The sequence below is a fragment of the Panthera uncia genome, chromosome B1, assembly GCF_023721935.1.
Source record: "Panthera uncia isolate 11264 chromosome B1, Puncia_PCG_1.0, whole genome shotgun sequence".
NCBI classification, from domain to species: domain Eukaryota; kingdom Metazoa; phylum Chordata; class Mammalia; order Carnivora; family Felidae; genus Panthera; species Panthera uncia.
In genome coordinates this window covers 193,939,374-193,961,957 of record NC_064811.1, presented here as the reverse complement: position 1 = coordinate 193,961,957, position 22,584 = coordinate 193,939,374, and the positions used below count along the sequence as shown (strand labels likewise).

At 50.3% G+C, this 22,584-nt stretch overlaps 1 long non-coding RNA gene across 1 annotated transcript; it reads left to right on the top strand.

The window, feature by feature from the left end:
- Positions 1-1,347: 1,347 nt before the first annotated feature.
- Positions 1,348-21,562, top strand: LOC125923487 (uncharacterized). Its single transcript, XR_007458055.1, has 4 exons — positions 1,348-1,433; positions 2,743-2,885; positions 19,457-19,643; positions 20,110-21,562. It is a non-coding gene; the product is annotated as an uncharacterized LOC125923487 (long non-coding RNA).
- The last annotated feature ends 1,022 nt before the right edge of the window (positions 21,563-22,584 follow it).

Sequence of the window (22,584 nt, the reverse complement as noted above, 5' to 3'; positions counted from 1 at the left end):
TACTCCTTGAACAATTAAGAAAAATTGCTACCGCCTAAATCCTTGGCTGGGATTCCCTTTCCCTTGGTCTGCTACTTACTTCATCCTTGACAAACTCCTACACATCTCTCAAAACCCAACTCAGGGGTTTGTCTTCCCTAAGCTGAGCTGACTAGCCCCTCTTTAACACTATCACTCCTTGTTAAACCCTATGACCAGTTTGCTATGGACTGAATGCGTCCCCCTAAATTTAATATGTTAACACCCTAACCCCCAATGTGATGGCATTTGGAGGTGGTCCCTTGAAAGGTGATTAGGTTAGAAGAAGTCATGAGGATGGGGTCAAGGGATGGAATTGGCAACCTGGTAAACAGAGGAAGAGACCAGAGCGGGCTTTCTCCATCATGTGAGGACACAGCAAGAAGACACTGCCTGTGAACCAGGCTGCAGGACTTCCCCAGACACCTGACCTGCTGGCACCTTGACCTCAGACTTGCAGCCTCCACAGCTGAGAAACACGTCTGCTGTTCAGGCCTCCAGTCTGAAGCATTTTGTTACAGCAGCAGAGCGGGCGGACGGAGACACGGTCTGTGTGGCTTCCAGGTGGGGTGGGGGCGCCTGGAGGGGAGCGGGGCTTTGGCGCCGCTCTCTGGAAGCATCTGGGCACAGCTCTGCGCATAGGAGGATGCCCCCCAATGAGGAGACGAATGAATGAGCTGCCACGTCAGGGATCCAACCACCCCGCAGGCCCCAAGCACCTCGCAGGTTGTTGCTTAACCTTAGGGTGTGATGGTTTCGGAACGTTCTACTCCGGAGGCAGCCCAGAACAAACCGGTGGTATTTTAGGGGGCGAGGAAAAGCCTCTATCCTTTATGTGATAAGAAAACCGCTATCAAAAGGCGATCAAAGTGAAGTGCAGAGCAGCTGAACCGTGCTTTCTAGATCCTGGTTTCCAGGCCTTGCTGGTTTTCCCGGTGGGCGGAGCTTGTTAGGGGCACAGCCCGCTGGAGCCCCGCCGCCGCTCAGCGCGGCCCCCCGTGGAAAGTCACAGCAGCGCGCCCGGAAGGACGGTCTGCAAGGTCTGTACGGTTTGCACGAGGAAGGTGGCGACCCCGGGCAGGCTCCGGCTCTGAGGGATTTACAGCTAGCCTCGTGTAAACACCGCGCCCGAGCCCTCCAGGGACCCCAGAGGCACAAGCAGCCCGGGGCTTCCTGCGGGGGGCGCTGCGGCCCGAAATGCCCGGGTGCAAAACAAGACCCAGTAGCGACTTCCGATGCCGCCCTGGGACAGAAAGCTGCGGGTCTCAAGGGCCCCTCTTGGGAGCGCCCGAGTTCTCGTGCACATTGCGGGGTCGGGGTGGGGCTGTGCTGATTTTCACCGAGAACATTCCACTTCCGGTGTCCCACGCATTGTTTCGGCGCCATATTGTTTCCCAGACCGGCCTCCAGATTTGGTGCGTTTGTATCTGGCGCGTTTTCTGCAAATCTTTTCTAGATTTGATGGCCCTTCTGGCTTCTCTCCCGTGGCCCTCCCGGGAAGGGGGAGGGGGGCGGTCACACACTCCCCCGGGTCGGGCCCCAGCTGGTGCGGCGCAGAGAGGCGTCCCTGTGGCTATCGGCCGCTTGAGGCTGCATATGAGCTGGGAATTAGATAAAGTAGACGTTTATCCACGTCCCTCAGCCAGGAGTTCAAATCCAAAGATGCACAGAGCAAATCGAAGTTACGGGCAGGGGTCTGTGTTAACGCAAACTGGTCCTGCCTCAGCCCCCCACTTGGGTGGGGACAGCACTGTAGACCCAGTGGGCCCGGGTCTTCGGTTCTGCCTTGGGACCTACTTTACAGAGAAGCTGTGGATGCAAGGCCCGGGATTGACCTGCGGGGATTTGTGTCTGCCCGCATCCCACATCCCTCCGGGTTCCCTCCTGCCTCCCAGCTGCTGCCAGAACAGAGCCAGAGTTTTCCATTGGCCTAGCTCTGCGCAGAGCCCTGCACACTGCGGGGAGACGATGGGGTCAGCGTCCCTGATGGTCTGGTCACTAAATCTCCCAGGTCCATCCTCCATAGGCCGGGTCAGTAGGTCTGAGAGGATCCCAGAAACTCTCTGCCTTAAACACCTGCCAGGCAAATCTGAGCCAGGCTGTGTGGACAAGGGGCAATGGCTCCCAGTGGTAAGCAGGAGTTGGCCTGTGTGTGGCCACCCCACATTTTCTGCCACAGCCACCCACGTTCATAATCTTGTGCACCAGTGACCTGGGCCAGCTCTTCCTCTGAGGATACAGTGGCCGCCTTGGGGTGGCACAGGCTTTCATCTCTCAGGAGGAGACTGGTTGTTGCAAGGACAACCGGTTTGGGTCCTGCTGACATGTGGTGGACTGTGCAAGATACCTAGACATAGGTATTTCTGCTTTCTCTTTGGACACCAGGGGTAAGATATTCGCTGGAAATATAAAGCAAAGGGACAGTTTCAGACAGCTGCAAAGAGGAGAATCACAGAGAGCCTGGCCTTTGAGTCCTGTGATGGATGGGGTTTTCAGAGGCAGGGGACTTGGAGGAGACAAGCCTCAGCCATCCCCCTTGCAGTCGTGCCTTTGTTTTCACAGAACAGTGGAGAATCATGCCCCAGAAAGCACACGGTGAGGTCTGAAGAAGGTCTTGGGAAGAAAAGCATTATGGACTATAACTAAAACAGGGTTAGGGGCCCACATTTAATCTGCAACAGATCATAATTCTTAGGGTTGCTATTAAAATGTGCTTATTTCCAGGTTGAATGAAGCTGGCATAGACAGGAAAGTTATGAGGTGTGGAGTTTCTCTCCCGTGTCCTGTGGTGACGTAAGCGTGGACCTCCGGCTCTGGGCAAGAGTGTCTCCAAGTTTTGCTGGCCTCATCAGCAGCATGGGAAAGAGGTAAACAGTTCCCTCCCTGCTGGGTTGTTGGAGGGATCAGGTGAAACACTGCATTATGTCTGACACGTGTAACAAGTGCTTGATAAATATTTGCTACCTGAAAACAGTATAACTCGTTGAAAGAAGTCCAAAGAAATCAGTGCAAATGTTAAGCTGGTATGTTTTCCTATGAATGGAAAACCATCATCTTTAGGCTAAAACCAAACAAAAAAACCCCAAGTTGTATTTTCCTTTTTGGCTGGGTTTTCCATTAAAAAAAATTCTTCCTAAACGTAAACAAGCAAATGAACTAAAGGAAATTTACAATTGTGGGTTGTCATTAAATTGCAAGGCCCCCCCTTGGGACCGGGTAGAAGCCCATTGCTCCATACCTCTGGCCCGCGGAGTTATTCAAGGATGCCCTTCCCGCGACTGGACAAAACGATGCAGGCCGATTTTCCATGTGTGACGTCTACCGTGCTCTGGGGATGGTTCCCACTGGCCACTGACCAATCTGAGGTGACTGCTTTCTTTCCACATGGAAAAACTGCATCTACTGGGAGAGATCAGAGTCCCGGAGTCCTTTGCGTCTCATGACGTCAGAAGCATTTCCTAGTCCATTTCCCTAGAGTCTGACCACCAGGAGCACTGACCCTGTTTTAAACGTGAAAGTCCGTCTGACATGACTAGAATTTTCCCCGACCACAGCCATTCGACTCAAGTTGGAACGCACTGGTAGTGTGGGTGTTCCTCGTTCGTACCAGGGCCCCTGCTCAGAGGATGAGTAGGAATTAGCCTTTGCACGGACACCATGCTGCCCTCAAGGGTATTTACCAACTGTATGGTCTTGAGATATTCTTCCTTTCCAGTTTCTGGGTATTCATCTGTAAAATGAGGCAATAGAAGCTAACAGGGTTAGCGTGTGAGGAATAAAACCCCGGAATATGAAGGTTTGTTATACAACGCTGGATGTGTAAATACTAAGTGAATAGTATTTACATATTCACTCATGTATGTATGAGTATGTAGTAGGGGAAGGGCTGATATGTTGGTAAGGTTAGGATTGCAAAAGGTTTGTGGAAACTGTGAGAAAAAATTTTCAGTATGTTGGTGAATATATGTCAAATGCTCCCACTTATCTGAAGGAGAGATCCGGCAAATACATCAGTGTGGGTACAGGAGGAATTAGTCTGTTTCCTAAAGACTTCTGGAAAAGTCTCAAAAAACCTTACGTGCCTGTTGCTTTTTAAGAATGGTGATGGCAGTAGGTTTCCCCCTACAGAGCTGTTGCGGATTGTACTGTGTGTGTTGGGAGTAACAGAAGACCCACAGGGATACCAGGGACACCAGGGGTAAGGGAATAAGGGACGAGGCCAGTGACAACCACACCATGGCACAAACCTAGAAGAAGACCAATTGAGTCCCATTGGGCTTGGTGTGAGTTTCCACCTGATACGGGTCCGCCATGTCGAATGGGGAGCAAACAACCCCATCGAATCCTCTTTGTGGATTCCTATAACATGAGGGTGAACCCTGAGAAGCAGGTGCACTTGACTTAGGCTGTATTCCAGATTGTGGGGAATCTCTGCACCACTTCTGCAAGCGTCTGGCTGTGCTCCCTGGTCTCAGAAAACAAGTAGGAGTGGTGTCCTTGTAAGAAGGGACACGAGAGAGCACACTTTCTCTTTCTCTCTGCCTCTCCACACACAAACACGCATGCACGCACACACCCACGCAGAGAAAGGCCGTGTGAGCACACAGCAAGAAGGCAGCTCTCTGCAAGCCAGGAAGACAGCCTTACTAGAAACCGAATCAGCCAGAACCTTGATCTTGCACTTGCAGCTTCCAGAACTGCGAGGAATACATTTTCGTTGTTTAAGCCCCCAGCCTCTGCCGTGGTTTTTGGTACAGCAGTCCTAGGAAGCAGTTTAACCGGTCGTATCAATCAGGGCCTGCTCCAATGACCTCATTTTAACTTGATCACCTCTGTGAAGACTCTATCGCCAAATCAGGTCACATTCTGAGGGACTAGAAGTTGGACTTTGACATATGTATTTCAGGGAAACGGTTCAGCCTATAACCTAATATGGAGCTAAGAATACCTACTTCACTGGCTTGCTTTGAATACTAAACATGTGTATAAAGCACCTGACACAGAGTAGGCCCTCAATGGCGGTGGCTTTTATTATAATAACTGCCAGTCAACATCTTGCTGATACTCTTTTTTTTTTTTTTTAATGTTTATTTATTTTGGACAGAGAGAGAGACAGAGTGTGAGCAGGGGAGGGGCAGAGAGAGAGGGAGACACAGAATCCGAAGCAGGCTCCAGGCTCTGAGCTGTCGGCACAGAGCCTGATGTGGGGCCCAAATTCATGAACTGTGAGATCATGACCTGAGCTGAAGTCAGACCCTTAGCTAACTGAGCCACCCAGGTGCCCCTTGGTGATACTAATAATACTACTAATAAAAAAGACTACTACTAATAAATTATAAATAATATATAATATAATATATAGTTAATAATAATAAAGCTTCCAGTGCCCTCCTCTTTGCTCTGTTACCTGGGTTGGGGGGTTTCGAGCCGAGGACCATATGGTCTGCACACTCCTGGAGGAGGCCATCCAGGGAGTGGGGCGTGTTGAACCTGGGCGGTGGACCCCGCGTTGAGCCTGGCACTGGCCTGCTCCCCGTCGTAAATGCTCTGGGAATGTTGGCCTCCCCAAAAGACTGCTAACAACAGCCTACCTCTCTTTTTTTCCTTATTGACTTGTCAAAATTATGGTAAAAAATACACAAATTTACCATCCTAACCATTTGTAAGGGTACACTTCAGTGGCATTAAGCGCATTCCCATTGTTATTCAGCCATCCAGCCTCCAGAACTTTCTCGTCTTCCCAGACTGAAACTCTGTCCCAGTGAAATCCTAACTCCCCAGGCCCTGGAAGCCTCCGCTCTATTTTCTGTCTCTATCAGTTTGGCTCCTCTAGGGGCCTCACGTGAGTGCAGTCAGGTCACGGGCTTTTACCCTTAAGTGACTGGCTCGGTTCACCTCGCATAACGTCCCCAGGACTCATCTGTGCTGTTGGCGGTGTCAGGATCCCATTCCTTGTTTGGAGACTCATTGATATTCCCTGGTATGGGGTATGGCCGCACCACATTCCCCGCACCGCCTTGGGTGGTTTCTACCTCTTGGCTGTCTTTATCTGTCCTAAGACCTCACTCTTCCCCACGCCCGCGTGCCCTAGGGCACTTCCTCCTTGTCATTCATCGTCATGTGTGGTTACTACTCTAGAGTTGCCTTTTATAAATCATGCCTTTTCCCCTAAAACTTACTTTGGCTCATGGGACCGAAAAAGGACAAAAAACACAGGCAGGATCACCATGGCCGTCGTACGCAGAGTTCTCTGTCCGGGAGATGGCAGCTGGGTGCAGGTGCGTGGGGTGACCAGCCTCTCCGGCATCCCCTGTCCAGTTTTATATATCAAATCTGAAAGCTTCACTACGGGAAAGTTTTCTGCAGCCTAGTAGTTTTCCACACTGGCGCTGAGGCCAGCTGCAAGGGGTAGGAATTACCGGCTGACTTGGCTCAGTTCACCTGGTTTTGTTTCAGGAAATGACCCTGTTTTTTTTCAAGAGGTCAAGAGCCACCCACCCGGTGCTCGCTGGCAGGCGGGAGGTGAGCAGGGCGGGCCACGGGGACTCCCCTTCCAGGTTCAGGGTGCAGCCCGCGGGTGGGGACCCCGGGGTCACCCTCTGTCCGCGCACTGGCAGGTGACCACCGCCCTGAGCACCTGCCTGGCGTTGCCCCCCCTCTGGCATCTGGGCCGTGCCCACCATGTCCCCCCACCCCCCCGGGGCTCTGGCCCTTCCCACCTCGCGGGGCCCCAGGAGGGCAGCTCTAGACCAGCCGCGGTACCCCGAGTCCACAGTGTGATGCCACCGGGAAGTCTTCCCGACAGGCCACTGCGTTTCCTCTTCCTTAATCACACCCCCTACTCGTGCTTCCCTCTCCACCTGCTGGCAAAGTCAGTTCCTTTCCTGCTGTTGATGCCTCTTGGATGTTTGTGGGCCGTGAGGGCATTCCCTTCCCTCTTGTCCGTCCGCTCTAGTGACATTCCGCACTTGGGCTGGCCCTGCCTTTCTTCCTCCATCAGTCCCTCCTCCCTCACCACCGCTGCCCTTTGACCTGTCCCTGTGGCGCACGTTCACACCACAACACACACTCACATGCGCGCGCTCGCACCCCCGAACACACTCATACCGACACAACCAGCAAACACACGCTCACACTCAAACACATTCACACCCCCAACACACAACCAACACAGGCAAACGCGTGCGCTCGCACCCGAACACACTCGCACTCAAACACACGCGCTTACAACTGAGCACGCTCACAATCCTAACAACTCAAACACGTGTTCACACCCGAACACACGTGTTCACGCTTGAACACACATGCCCCAGCACACAACTAACGCTCAAACACACGCACTCACACCTGAACACATCCATGCGCACTCACACGAGCTCCCTCTCCCACACCAGCTCACACTTACACCCCACAGGGATCTGCGCTTCCCTGCTCTCTCCCTCCATGACACACACTCCCCTCTGTGTTTCTGTCTGTTCACCTGCCCCTGACCAGGCCGCGGAAAGCCAGGGAGAAGAGTGGTGTGGCCCAGCCAGCTGGGAGCCATCTTGTCCAGCAGACAGATTTCTAAAGGCACCCTTCCTCCCGATGTCTTAACTCACCCCCAGCATGAAATAACTATTCTTATGGCTCTGCAATGGGAGAAGCACCACGCATGGGTAGTTCGCTCTGGAACAACCATGCGAAGCCAGTGCCTGCCCGCCATCTGGCTTTTTGTTTAACTGAGCTCAGTCGACAACTTAGCCAACTCCTCCTACATCTCAGAAGCCGACCTAGTTTACTACCAGTCAGACAGCCTTTCTCTGCCCTGGAGGGGCTAACAGTCTAGTTATACACGAGTATAGGAGTCGGAGTCCACAGATGAATGACTACACTGTTACCCACTGTAGTGAGTGCTCCTCAAGGAGAACTCCCGGCCCCTCACCTCTTTCTTCTCAATGGTGTCTGCCTTCCAGCTCAGACATTCATGCCGGCCACACCCTCAGAGCCATCCCTCCAGAATCTCAACGCCCACTACTGCACATTTCAGCCGTCCCGTTCTTGCTCTGGGGCTTGCTTGCTCCAGTGCCCCCATTCCTGCCGTCTCTTGACACTGGGGACCTGGGGACCTGCAGTCCTTCCCTGGAGTGCCTTTCCTCGCTCTCCTCCCCACCACCCAGCAGAGATGCACCATTGATCACTGCGTGGCTGCCTCCCAGGCATCTCCAGCTCCCCTGTCACACTCTGCTTTGTCCCTCTTGGCAAAGTCAAGGTCCTGAGTCAATGCAACTTGCGCTTGGCTGCAGGAAACTGCTTTGTATGGTGACTATCCTCCTCGAGGTCTTGGTCATACTCCTCAAATGTGCCCTGAAGGCGGCCCAGATCCGTTTTCTTGTTGTGTTGTGTCCTCTGAACGTGCTGTCAGTACATTCAAATGGCTCCCCTCCGTCCCCACTGAGATGCGTAATAAACATGACACTGGGAAACCAGATGGAGGTTTGATGCAGAGACAGGTGATGTCAATGAATACTTAGGTGTGCGCCTTTCTTTAAATCTTAACCATGTATTATGTGTGTAGAGTGTAGGATACAGTTCTCTTGGCTGATCATTTGTATTTATGTATTTAGCATTATATCCTTGTGTTGCAAACGGCAGGATCTCTTTTGTTGTATGGCTGATTAATATTTGGATAAATACCCAGAAGTGGATTACTGGATCATAGGGTAGTTCTATTTTTAATGTTTTGAGGAACCTCCAGACTGTGTTCCAGGGTGGCTGCACCAGTTTGCATTCCCACCAGCAGGGCACACGGGTTCTCTTTTCTCCACATCCTCACCAATACTTGTGATTTCTTGTCTTTTTGATCCTAGCCATTCTGACTGCTGTGGGGTGGTAGTTCATATGGTTTGGATTTGCGTTTCCCTGATGATGAGGGCTGTTGAGCGTCTTTTCGCGTGCTTGTTGGCCATCTATATGTCTTCTTTGGAAAAAATGTCTATTCAGATCTCTGACCATTTTTATTTAACTTTTTAAAGTTGATTTATTTTGAAAGAGAGACAGTGCACACACAGGAGGAGCAGAGAGAGAGAGAGGGAGAGAGAGAATCACAAGCAGTCTCTGTGCTGACAGCATGAGCCTGACATGGGGTTTGGTCTTACACACTGTGAGATCATGACCTGAGCCAAAATCAAGAGTCAGGCGCTTAACCGACTGAGCTGCCCAGGTGCCCCTGCCCATGTTTAAATCAGATTTTTTCTTTGCTATTGAGTTGCATGAGTTCCCTTTAGACGATGGCTAACCATGTAGTTCAGCGGCATTAAATACATTCTGTGTCAACATCACTATTTTCCCCTTTTAAATAGAACTTGTTTTCCCCTTTTAAATAGACATTATGTTTTAGAGTAGTTTTAGGTTCACAGCAAAATTGAGCGGAGGGCACTAAATTCCCATGTACCCTCTGCCCTGCCACGTGCACTGCCTCCCCCATTACCATCACCCCCCACCAGAGTGGGGCACTGGCTACAACTGATGGACCTACAGTGACATGTCCCAATCACGGCGAGTCCACAGGTTACGTTAGAGTTCACTCTGGCCGTTGCACACTTTATGGGTTTGGACAAGGGCATAATGATATGTATCCATCATTATAATATCATACAGGGTGTTTTTACTGGTCTAAAACTCCCCTGTGTTGCACCTATTCATTCCTCCTTCTACCCCTGGAAACCTCTGACCTTCTCACTCTGTCCATAGTTTTGCTTTTTCCAGAATGTTATATAGTTGGAATCATTCAGTACGTAGTCTTCCCAGATTGACTTCTTTCCCTTGGTGATATGCATTTAAGATTCCCCGAGGTCTTCCCATGGCTTGATAGCCCTCTCCGGAAGTTTTTCATCATCCAGAATTGAAAATCTGTACAGCTTAAGTTTCTTAACTGACATAAATTTGATCAAGAAATAACCTGTGAAAAGCTCTGCTGCCCAGTGCTACATTGAGGTGTCATTACGGACCAAATGACATGGATCTTTAATTTCATATTATTTTACTTTTTATGTTTTTTAAGTTTATTTATTTATTTTGAGAGAGAGGGTGTGTGGGAGCTGGGGAGGAGCAGAGAGAGGGAGAGAGGGAATCCCAAGCAGGCTCCATGTTGTTAGCACAGAGCCCAATGTAGGGATTGAACTCACGAACCCTGAGATCATGAACTGAGCAGAAATCAAGAGTTGGGCACTTAAACGACTGAGCCACCCAGGTGCCCCTGGATCTTCTGTTTTAATACCCCAAGTAGCTCTTATGTTTTACTGAATCATTTACAACAGAGAACATGACGTGTGATGTCAGGAGTGCCCTCCTCCTCTCAAGGTGCCCTCTCTACCTCCTGTCCCCCCTCTTTCCTCCTCCTCTCTGCCATCCCACTTCCTGGCTCCTTCTTTTATGAAAAGCACTGATAGGATGGTATTAGGTGTGCTAGGTTATTATGGTAACAGACAAACAACGAAAGACAAAAACTCTCAGAACTTAGGACTAAAAGTTTTTTCTTGCTCAGTCTGCCTGTCTGGCCGGACTGGCAGGTGTCCCTGCTTTTGGAAATTCCTGAGGGGTCTAGACTTATGGGGGCCCCATTGGAATACGTGTTCCCATGATTGCTGCACCAGGAAAGGGAAAGTAGATGGAGACACAGCAACTTGAAACTCCCACCTAGAAGTGACACACATCAGATGCTTTCGCATTTCACGGGGCAGAGCACGTACATGGCCATGCTTTACGTCGAAAGGGACATAGTTCCATGTGACCGAAAGGAGAGGAGAACCAGAACATTTGTACAAAGCCCTAATGGCTATCATAAGGAGAATAGATTGCATTAAAACCATTTTGTATATAAGCATTTTTTTGGGATGCAGATAACCGAATCTTTGTCTAAAATCTCAACTTTCCAATTGCCCAAATATTTACACATCTAATACAGCCTTTGTTTGAAGCATAGCCTTGTGACAGGCTGGGTCTAACGCTCTTTCCCAGTGTAAGCAGCATCATCGGAAGCCAATGCTTGCAGGTGAGCTGGTCCATTTGTGGGCACCAGGCGGCTTCAGCCGGGGCTGGCAGGATCCCTCAGAGTGTTTTAAAGAATCAGTACGGCATGATAAGTAAAGCCAAGAGGAGGTGCAGGCCATCTGGGACCTTGTGCAGGGAAGTGAATGTGTGCATCATCAGTGGGTGATGAGGCTTTGCAGAGGGCCGTGCGTGTGTCTGGGGAAAATGGGGTGACAGGGGGCCATGAGGAGGTGCGTGGGGTTGGTGAGGGAGGAAAGAGGGGCAAATGGTCAGAGGAGCTAGGTTCTGTTTGTGACTCTGACAACTACCAGCTTAGGACCCTTGTTTTCCCTAAACAGCAGTTTCATTATCTAGAAAATGAGGACACTATGACGAACTGAAGTAAATTGAGACGAGGCATGTATGTGCTTAGCACAGCACTTGGGTCAGTAAACTATAGCTGCGATTATGATTTAATGTCACAGACAGCCACGACCTGATTCTAGGTGGCTCTAGTCCCTATAGTCTGTATAAGGTAGCCCTCTGCCACACCCCCACCACCTCCCAAAAGACCCCATAACTCAGAAGTTTTGATTGCTCTAGTCTCCTCTTCCCGTCCCCCAGGGAGATTCATGAATGCTCCCCTTGAGTTCAAGCCAAGAACCACCCCCATCTTGGCCATGCGAAGTTTTTCCTCGTACACCAGCCCAATGCCCCCCCAGGGGCCATGTGATGGGGTTCCACTGCTCCAGCTTTCCATTTTCCGGGCCAAGATGAATTGACAAGAACTCCCAAGACACTGCGAAAAGAGCGGCCACACAGCGCTACACCTAAGAGCTTTGGTGGCCACAGGGCAGGATGCACATTGAGGGGCTGTTGGAAAGGCGCGAGGAAAGGGTCCACACCTGCACTAACACTTACTTGAGATGCCTCCTGCGTCCGTGGAGCTCAGAGTAATTGCTTCCTGGCCGCTCCCACCACCTGCTTTGGGCGAGCTCCGCGACAGCCTCTCCTCCAGGGCTCCCAGCTGATACCGTTCTTCCTGAGGTGCTCCCTCCCAGCCAGCCTGTTCCAGCGGAAGCCCACGCCTCTGCCAGGGGCATGTCTGCCTTGGATTTTGTGAGAAGGAGTCCAAGGTGCATGTGTGTGGATGTCTGGCTGAGGTTCCGGGCCCCACAGGGGCTTTTAAACTGGGGCGTGGAGGAAAATGGGGCTCCACCTGCCCAGAGTGAGACCGGTTGATGGGAGAACTGAGTATCCAGATCCATCAAGGGCACTGAGGAGGCATGGACACCGGTCTTGTGTGTGACAAAGCGGGGCTGTGGTGGGAGGGTCACCGGGCACAGCTGTGTGAGTGGTATTTCGCAGCAGGCGTCTGGGAAAGAGGGAGTCCAACCCAACCCAGATCGGGGAGCCCTCTCTTGACCTGTATGAGGGGGGCCATGAGGGCTGGTGGTGGCTGGAACTGGAGCCCGCCGTGCTGTGGGGGCAGGGGGCCGTGGAAGGGGAGAAGCTGATGTCCAGCACGAGGTTCACTGCCACAGTAGTTCAACCAAGTTTCTTTCTTTTGTTCTTTGCGTTGTTTTGTTTTTGTCACTGGCATTTATTATGAGTCTAAAATGCCAAACACCACGGTAGGCACTTTACTTGCATGATGTCCCTGCACAGCAGCTGTTAGGTTAGACCCACTCGATGGATGAGGAGACTGAGGCCCCAGGTTGGTAACCTGGCCACAGCCATCAGCAGGATGGCTTGAGTCGAGAGCTAAGAACTTTGGTTTGCATTTGTCTGCTCCTCCCCACCCCCACATGGAGGCCTCCCGATCAATGATGTATTTTATTTTCCTCCCCACCTTTGTAGTAGACATTACATCAATTTTCAAATAAAAATAGCATCTTTCTGTGGGATGGGAAAAGCATAAAGAGAGTATCTTGAAAATTGCTACATGTCCCAGAGACAGTATTGCAAAGAGCCTCATTATACGGTGTGGCACAAAGTGTTGTGGTTTCTTTTATTAGGATGCTGTAAACATGTCCTAGAACTGGCGTTTCCTTTTACTGCCTAAGGACTGACCCGGAGATGGGTGGGAAAAGAAAGGAAGAAAGGACTTCTCTGACTAGCTCTCCAGACAGAGGCTATCCAAGGTGTCTGCGTGGGTGTCTGTGCTGCATCCAGACAGGAATCAACCTCACTGAAGGAGAATTGGTTAAATAACTAAAGGAAAAATGAAGAGTGAATGAGTGAATGAATGAAAAGGTGGTAAGGACCAGAGTAATTGCTTCTGGAAGAATTTTTTTTTTTTTTTTTTACCTTTTTAAAAGTTTATTTATTTATTTTAGAGGGATGGGGGAAAAAGAGAGGGAGGGAGGGAGAATCCCAAGCAGGTTCCACACTGCTAGTGCAGAGCCCAGTGCGGGGCTTGAACTCACAAATTGCAAGATCGTGACCTGAGCTGAAGTCAAGAGTCTGACACTTAACCGACCCAGCCGCCCAGGTGCCCTGCTTCTGGAGGAATCTTGACCCTAACTGTCAACTGGATTCTAGTGCATCTGTTACCTTTTCTACGGGACAAACCTATAGGGCCTCTTTAACTTTAGAAGGGAGCCAGAACGATGGAATTGATAGGCTTACTGACCGGCCCTCCCGAAAGAAAACTGTATGCTGTTTAAAGAACGCTATGAATATGAACAAACCAATGATTGGATACTAAGTTACTTCAAAATGTCTTTTGCCTCAGCCCTTTTCCGCGCTGTTGGAGACACACCGGGGAGGTCTGTGTGCACTGCTTTCACGATTCCTGCAGGAAGGACTCTGCATTTCAAAAGCAAGCCCCCAGAGTGGAAGCAGGGAGCCTGTGCCCTTCATTGCATTGTGGAAGAGAAGGGGCCAGGGCGTCACGTCCAGGGATGAAGTGTAGGGGTGGGAGGCACTGACCCAGAGCGGCTTGTGGGGAGTGAAGAAGTGTCCCAGCTCGCAGGGCAGCCCTGGGGCCGGTGCAGAAAATCAGCCCAAGTAGGAGCGGAAGGAGGGGGACCAGCTGAGCTGTGGGTGAGGGAGAGAGCGCGTTGTTAGGTGGTCCTGGGGTGGGGAGGGGCGTGGGAGAGGGGAGCTCTGAATGGGAAAGTAGTTCAGGGCTCTGATCCCGAGCCCGCCTTCACTCCTGTGACTCTGGGAGGAGAGTGTCACCTGTACTCACCCTTCAGCCTAGCAAGGAGAGCTGAGATCTCGTCTAGATCAGACACAGCCTGCGTGCTGGTGGCGGCTGCCACAGTCTGGGAGAGCGCTGGCAATGGACGCAGAGGCTGGGGTTGAGCCGCAGGGGGTGAGGCATGGGGGTGGAGAAGGGGGGAGTCGAGGAGGGAGTGGGGCGAGAGAAGGGTGTAGGGCAGTCCTTAGTGGAGAACACTCAGATGCGCTTGGGACCTTAGGGGAGGAGGCATCTAGAGAGAGGGAAGCAGGGTCACTTGTGGAGGAAGGGCAGGAGGAAGCAGGAAGGGGTGAAGCACCAGAGGGGGAGATGGGTTTTTGTAAGGAGGAGGGACAATTCAAACCCTTTATAGTGGGACCCTTTATAGTGGGAAGACCTGGGACTCAAGGGCGTTCTGTGTTCCCTCCAGAGGAAGGTGTTGGGGTAAATGGCGTGGCCAGCGTCACAGGGACTGAGGGGCGGGGAGTCCAGCATTTTCAAGAAAGCACAAAGATCCTCACTTGGAATCAAGAGGGTGAATTTATAGTGAAGTTGGTTGCCTGCTCTGCTGCTTTTCTCCAGGAGCCTAGAGGATGGTTCCCAGGGCTCCAGGATAAGGTTCACAGTTGCCATTCCCTGTCTGGCACTTCCCAGTCAGTGTCAGCGGGCTGTGATGGCCGGATGAGGAGGGAGGGGCCCGGTGCCCTCGGCAGCAGGTGCACACTCCCTCAAGCCACGGGGACCTGCAGTCAGTGTCACGGGCTTTCTCCCCAGGGTCTGGAGGCCTCCCTCATTTTGGGTTCATCATGAAAAAGAGGAATAGCCTAGGTCTCATCACCATTTCACTGCAGAGTCGAAGGCACTAAAAAAGTCAATCTGTTTAGGAAACATGTATTGAGCACCTAGGGTATTCCGGGCATGGTTCTAAGCCCTGGGGATTAGAAGCGGGTGCTGTCAGTGCAGAGCCCGATGCGGGCTCGTCTCACAGACCTTGAGATCATGACCTGAGCCAAAATCAAGAGTCGGATGCCTAACCGACTGAGCCGCCCGCCCGGGTTCCCCTGTGGATGCTTCCGAAACCCGCTCCTCTGAGTGCGCAACAGGGGTCCCTCGCGGAGCAGAAACGCATTTAAGAAGTTCGCTTAATTTTCAGTCGGGAGCGTGTCATCACCGCTGGCCTCTGGCCAGTGTTTCTGCCCCCGCTCAGTGAGGAAGCTGCTTTCTGTGTGATCCGAATTGGTCCGTGCAGTGGCTTTGACCCGCGTCTTGCCTTCAGCTCGGCTTTCTGGATGGAAAGGGCAGAGACGGGTGGGGTCATTGCTGTGTGGGAGAAACCAGCCATCCTATGCTGAGTCAGCACCTGTTGCTGAAGACACTGCAAGACCGGTGCTCAACCCCTATAACATTTTGCCTCTTGTTGAGCCAGAGCCTTTTCAAATGTTCCAGAACTCTCTCTAGGCAGAAAGAATGCGCCCGCAGCCCTCATCAGGGCAGTCCCCAACAGGACAGTTGGTTGAAAGCAGGAGTCCGTGGAAATGGGGTCACCTTCCCAGTGCACGTGGTAACGGGGCCCGTGGGGGGCCGTCTGCAGTGAGGGTACCCGTGGGGAGCCTGTCTGGGTCTGAGGTGTAACGCGAGCGTCCAGGTCTCGGCCGGAGCAGCGGTCTGCCCGGCTGGGGGTGAGGATGTGGAGGAGGCTGGGGCAGCAGTCAGGGCCCCGGGGATACACCACGCTGCCCACTGGCCCCCCTGCAGCGCCCGCCCTGGACTGCCTCTATTCTGGGGGGGGGGGGTGCCCCCTGGAGCTCCTCCCGGGGCTGACGTTTCTCCCGGGGCTGGAAGACTTCCCTCGGTGTGCCTGTGTGATGCTGAAAACGTCCCGGGTCCCAAACGAGGCGAAAGGGAAGCAGGCCCAACCGAGACCTGTTAGTCCTTCTTACCGCCCCGCCTCTGTGGGCCACCTGCAGCACAATGTCCCCGGGGCCTCCGACCCCTGGGAGGGCCCGGGGAGTCTGCTTCTGTGGGCGCTTGCTGAAGACAAATGGTCACCCGTGGCACTTTCCTGGGCGCCCTCAGTGAGACACCGGTTTCTATTCGGTGGGTGTTTTCCTTGGTCCTTCGCCAAACACGGCTTTCCCGGAGGTGGAGCAAACCAATTTGTTAACAATTGTCATAAAATGAGCCAAAGGAGGGGAGGGAGAAGAATCTAGAGGCAAAACCCTCAAGGCAAGGACCACAGGCGGAGTGAGAGGCTCTGGTCCAGGCACTCCCTTTGCCTCCTTGCTTGGCCCTGAGTCCGACACACCCTCCTGCCCCTCGGGGCCTCCTCCACCAGGAAGTCTCCCTGCTGTTCTCCATTGTATTACCCGCTCTCTTTATTACCCCGTAGGACATGACCTCCATATCATTGTCATTTTGATTTGTTCTTATGTTTCTTCGTATGGTGCAACCCTGCTTCAAAGTGCCCTGCTCCTGAGCCATCAGGACATTTTTGTTTCCTTGTTTTATTTTTTTTAATGGAGTTCATTTTTTTTAGAGCAATGAGACATTGCTTGATTCCATTCAATCATAGTAAAATTGAATGGAAGGTGGAGAGATTTCCCACTTAGCCCCTGTCCCCCTCACTCGGCCTCCCCCCAGTATCCGCATCCTGAACCACAGTGGTACAGTTGTTGTGATCGATGAACTTCCATTGATTGGCGCGTCATTATCACCCAGAATCCGTAGTCCATATCAGCATTCATTCTTGGTGTTGTGCATTCTGTGGGTTTGCACAAGTGCCTAACGACACGTATACACCATTGTGATATCACACACAGTGTTTTCACTGCCCTAAAAAGCCCTCTGTGCTCGTCTATGCCTCCCTTCCCCCAGCTGCAAATCTTCTTACTGTCTCCATAGTTTTGCCTTTTCTAGAATGTCAGATAGTTGGAATGATACAGTGTGTAGCCTTTTCACATTGGCTTCTTTCACTTAGTAACATGTCTTTAAGTTTCCTCCGTGTTCTCATGCTTTGGGAGCTCGTTTCTTTTCAGCACTTAATGCTCTTTCGTTGTCTGGATGGACCTGTTTATTTATCCATCACCTACTATGGGGTATCTTGATTGCATCCAAGTTTTGGCAGTTATAAGGCTCCTGTCCACCTCCATGTGCGGAGGTATGCGTGGACATAAGTTTTTAAGTCCTTTGGGTAAATACCCATTGCCGGGTCACATGTTAAGAGCATGTTTAATGTGTAAGAAATTGCCAAACTGTCTTCCAAAGGGGCTGCAGAGTTTGCATCCCCACCGGCAGTGAGCGAGAGTTCGTGTTTCTCCACGTTGCCCCCAGCATTTGGTGTTCTCAGTGCTTCCAGATTCTGGCCGTTCTCACAGGTGTGCAGTGGGGTGTCCTTGTTTTGATTGGCATTTCCCTGATGACAGACGATGTGGAGGGTCTTGTCCTGTGCTCATTGGCCATCAGGGCATCTTTTCCCCCACGCAATGACAGACACATGACAGCCACCACAAGAACTGAGTATGGGCCTCGTTCCCGAGTTCCTTATTTCTAAAATGAGGATGAGCGCTTCCCGCAGGCAGAGCACATCTGTCCTGTCTGCTACAGTGGGCCCAGTGGGGTAAGTAAGAGCCATACCTGCTGTGGGATCACGGAGAGACTGCTTCACCAACCTGAGCCTCAAGCTCTTCATCTGGGAAATGGGAGATTAATAGGACCTACTTTGAGAGAGTTTCCAGCGGTAAATGTGCTAATACATATAATGTAGCTCAGAGCCTCTCACACGGGCAACGCTCAGGAAAGATTAGCTGTCAACAATGATTAATTGCTTTTCGGAAGCACGGCGACGTTCCATTAGTCCAAAGAAGGCCTGAGCTGGGACAGACCAGCTGGTATTCTCTGACACGAAGAAACATGAAGCCAAGCAAGCAGAGTGGTTTCTTGCATTGTTTTCTTATGGATATTTTTTCTAAAATGGGTGCCTAGGAGCTTTTGGGTAATGGATAGGTAGAAAAGGTTAAAACAAAACAACCATGCCATGGAGACAGCTCAATAAACTTTAAGTCCCCAAGCAAGTGTCTGCTGGGAAAACACAGTTACGATTTAAGAATTAAATTTAGAGATTAAGAGGAATTAGCTAGTTTTGGGATGTCACCCAGGAGTCAGGCTCAAATGTCAGCAAAGGGGTCAGCTGGTTAACGGAAGGCTGGTCTCTATGCCACTCAGTCATTTTCGCGACTCCGCTCAAGGTCAGTGCTGGCCTGGCCTCCTTCCTCACACCATTAACACGACAATTAATGAAATACTGGAACAGGGCCCAGACGAAACACTTGTTTAGAACACTTCCTCTCCACTTCACCGGCACAAACATCTATTCTGGGTTTGGGCTATTTTCCAACGTGGGTTACATGATGATAAACAAGTTGTTTTACTTTAATTAATTAATTATTTATTATTATTATTATTATTTTTTTTTTTGGTAAGTGCAATTTTAACTGGGTACTTTGCAAAACACAATTTAAAAAAAAGTTATTTGAAGAAACTATTGAGCGGAAAAGTTAGAGACGTAAAGAATTGCATGTGGCTATAAAAATGTTTTCCACTAAGCTCTGTTTATTCCTTGGCATTTGAAAAGACCTGCTTGGACACATTTCTGACCAGAAGTATGCATTTCCCACAGATTTGGGGGTTTTCTTATGTAGACGGTCAATAATTATCCATCTTGTTTTAAGGACAAAAATGGAAAGTGAAAAGTTCAAGAAATCAATTAGCTGGCTTGAATTTGCTGAGGAATTCAGAACAACGTTCATGGCTGAAATTTACAAAGTAAATCAACATAATATGAAGAAGTAAATTAACCCAGAATGACACAATGCAAGGATGGTTCCCATGTAACCTCATAAATTTCCTGCTTGATGGATTTCAAGTCTCTGATTTCTAATAAAATTCTCATGAGAATGTGGTATTGCTCCATAAAAACTCCTGAACTCTCCCCATGAGAAACGGCTAGTTTATAAGGGCACATGGGTTCACGGCTGTGGTTTATTTATTAAAAATTTCTCAGTAAATATATCACGGTCCAGTGGATAGCGCCCCGTGATTGTGGAGGGGCTGTGTGTCATTTCTGCTGCTCCCAAAGTATGAAGAAAAACAAGAAGAAGCATGTCAGGAACTCTCTGAACCAGAAAAAAAGAAAAAGAAAAAACCCACAGCACTGTAACCTTTTTTTTTTTTTTTTTTTTCCAGGAGAAAGTTCTATGAGATCTGCTCCTTGACTTTACCTTTGGTCCACAAAGACCCCATAGGATTTTCACATTTGTTTTAGGAAAGTCTGAACACGCCTGCCAGATGGTTGACAGTGAGCCCCCACAAGACACAGAATGGAGGCTTGGTGTGGTCCTGGTCCCTGCACGGGGCACACAAAAGTTGCCAAGTGGGTATTGCAAGTTTTGAGGGACTTCAAATATCTCAGAGAAAAGATGTGTAACTACACATAGTCACGAAGATAATGAGTTCATGGCTTACTCACTTCTCTTCACCCGGAAAAATATACGCTAAATGCTGTGTTTTTAATCTGGGCCAAATACTTGGCTGAAAGCTCTCTGGGTCTTATCCTACTTGATTCTACACACAGTCCTAATATGTAGGCTGTTACTGGCACCCTTGTTTTAGAGAGAGGGATGCTTTGCACAGAAAGGGGAAGCTGCTGATGTCACGGACCTCACGAGGAAGGGAGCAGGGATTCAAACCCAGGGAGACCGACTGAATGCCGATATACTAACAACCAGACTAGACTTTGAGGGATTTGCCCCCTTCCCCCCAGGGAGGGTGGTGTAGGTCTTGAGGACCTTTCAAGATTGCACCCTACTCATCCAGGATTCTCCTCAAACAATCCACAGGTTCCAAGCTCCCACTGGCAAAGCACCAGGAACGAGTTACAAAGTGTGCTGAACTTCCCATGGAGGGGCCACGTCTGATCTTCAGAGCAAGCCTCTGCCCCTTCCTCCCACCGGATTCCAATATCCAAAAGTCAGACCTTATGTTTCCAGCCCCTGGTGCGTAGAGGTGCTTGATTAAATCTTTTGATAAGAATTAAGTTTTGGTCCATCACTGAGAAGAGAGCATAATTAACAGGCTTTTAAAAAAAAATAGGCTGCTTGTTAGAGCAGTTTTAGATTCACAGTAACATTGAGGGGACAGTACAGAGTGCTCCCTCACCCCTGCACCGGTTATGGCTGATGAACCTGCACGGATCCACCATCATCACCCAGAGTCCATAGTTCACGCCAGGGCTCACTCTTGGTGGTGTGCATTCCGTGGGGTACGACAACTGTAGAAGGACATGCATGCACCAGACAGTATCATTCAGAATAGTTCCACTGCCCTACCAGTTCTCTGTGCTCTGCCTTCTAACGCTTCCCCACCCAGCCCCTGGCAACCACTGCTCTTACTGTCTCCGTTCTTTCGCCTTTTCTAGAAGGTCATATAGTTGGAATCATTCAGTACATAGCCTTTTCAGATTGGCTGCTTTCGCTTAGTGATTTGCGCTTAAGGTTCCTCCTTGTCTGGTCACGGCTTGATAGGTCATTTCCCTTCAGTGCTGAGTATTAGTCCGTTGTCTAAGGAGAGCATAATTTTCATCTCATAGAAATGAAAAGCACTCCCTAGATCCATGGAATTTGTCCTGAGCGTCGGAGCCAGACCCAGCACAGAACTGCTGGCACATCCAGGATCCACTGTCCCTAAAGAGACACAGAAAATAATTTTTTCCCCCTGAATGGCAATTGCGATGGGATCCTGACCCATAGGTCCCCATGATAAAAAGCAGCCCATGTGGGCCTGTCATCTGAAGTGCAAACTAGCTATTATGTATACAGTCCAGTCTCCAGGACCGTCATGCTTAGCTCCATGAATAAAGCGCTTGCGGGAAATTGCACTTCTAGGTATTTATCCAAAGGACACAGGTGTGCTGATTCAGGGAGCACACGCACCCCAATGTTTATAGCAGCACTATCGACAATAACCAAAGTATGGAAAGAGCCCAAGTATCCATCGACAGACGAATGGATGAAGAAGATGTGGTGCATACATACGACGGGATGCTACTCGACGATCAAAAAGGATGAAATCCTGCCATTTGCAACAACGTGGATGGAACTAGAGTGTATTATATGCTAAGGGAAAGAAGTCAGAGAAAGAGAAGTAACATATGATTCACTCGTATGTGGAATTTAAGGAAAACAGATGAACACAGGGGAAGGAAAAATAAAATAAGATAAAAACGGAGAGGAAGGCAAAGCATAAGAGACTCAAATATAGAGAACAGACAGGGTTGCTGGAGGGGAGGTGGGGGGGGGGGGAAGGTCTGAATGGGTGATGGACACTAAGGAGGGCACTTGTTGGGATGAGCACTGGGTGTTACATGTGAGCAAGGAGTCAGCTGGATTCTACTCCTGAAATCATTATTACACTGTATGTTAAATAACTTGGATTTAAATAAATAAAAAGAAAGACATTTGCTGGATATCTCACGAATGCTGACTTCCAAGTTAAGGGCACTTGCTATCGAAATTGGAGATTTGTCATATTCCTTTAAGGGGAATGTATAACCGCATTTGAACAGGTCCCTATCTCAATAAACCCTTAAGCACACGACTTGAACCAGGACAGGTCCCCAGCTTGCTGAGAAAATGCAGAAGGCGCTGTCTGTGCCAAGCGTTCACAAGCTCGGGGTACAGTCCCCGTGGGGTGTTTGTGTGTGTGACCGAGAGTAACGAACTGATAAATCAACCACCCAAGCTTACACTTGAAATAGGACAGGAGGTGGAGAACCGGATACGACACCGGGACGCCGAGTCCCCGTCGGGATGGAGGGGCAACAGCGCCACCTGCCGGGCCCACGCGGCCCTGCGCCACACGGCGAGCGCGCCTGCAGCTGGGGGCTCAGGGGGCCCCGCTTGAAATCCCAGCTTCAAGTACTCTCTCTACGCTCTGCCCAGAGCTGGGAATTAGGCGACATTACAATGGCATCAGGTGCTCAATTAAAACATGAGTGTGAAGTGTGCTCCGCTCGTAATATCGGCCTATTCTAATTGCCCCCGCGGAATGTCTCCATCGGGAACGCCAGCCAGGTCCCCAGCCGCTCAGGGCCTTAACCTGTCAGCGAGCTGTTCATTCCTACCCAGGACCGGCTCCTTGGAACTCGTGGGTGCGGGTGAGTGTTGTCATAAGTGAGAGACGAAGGCATTTGGCCATTTATTTCAAAACTAGGTCAAAAGTAAGCCACATTGAGCTTTTAGCTGACAGGTGTTTAAAATGAATGACTCAAAACCCTGAAAGTTTTCGTAGCCTGACAAAATTCAACCTGGACCCTT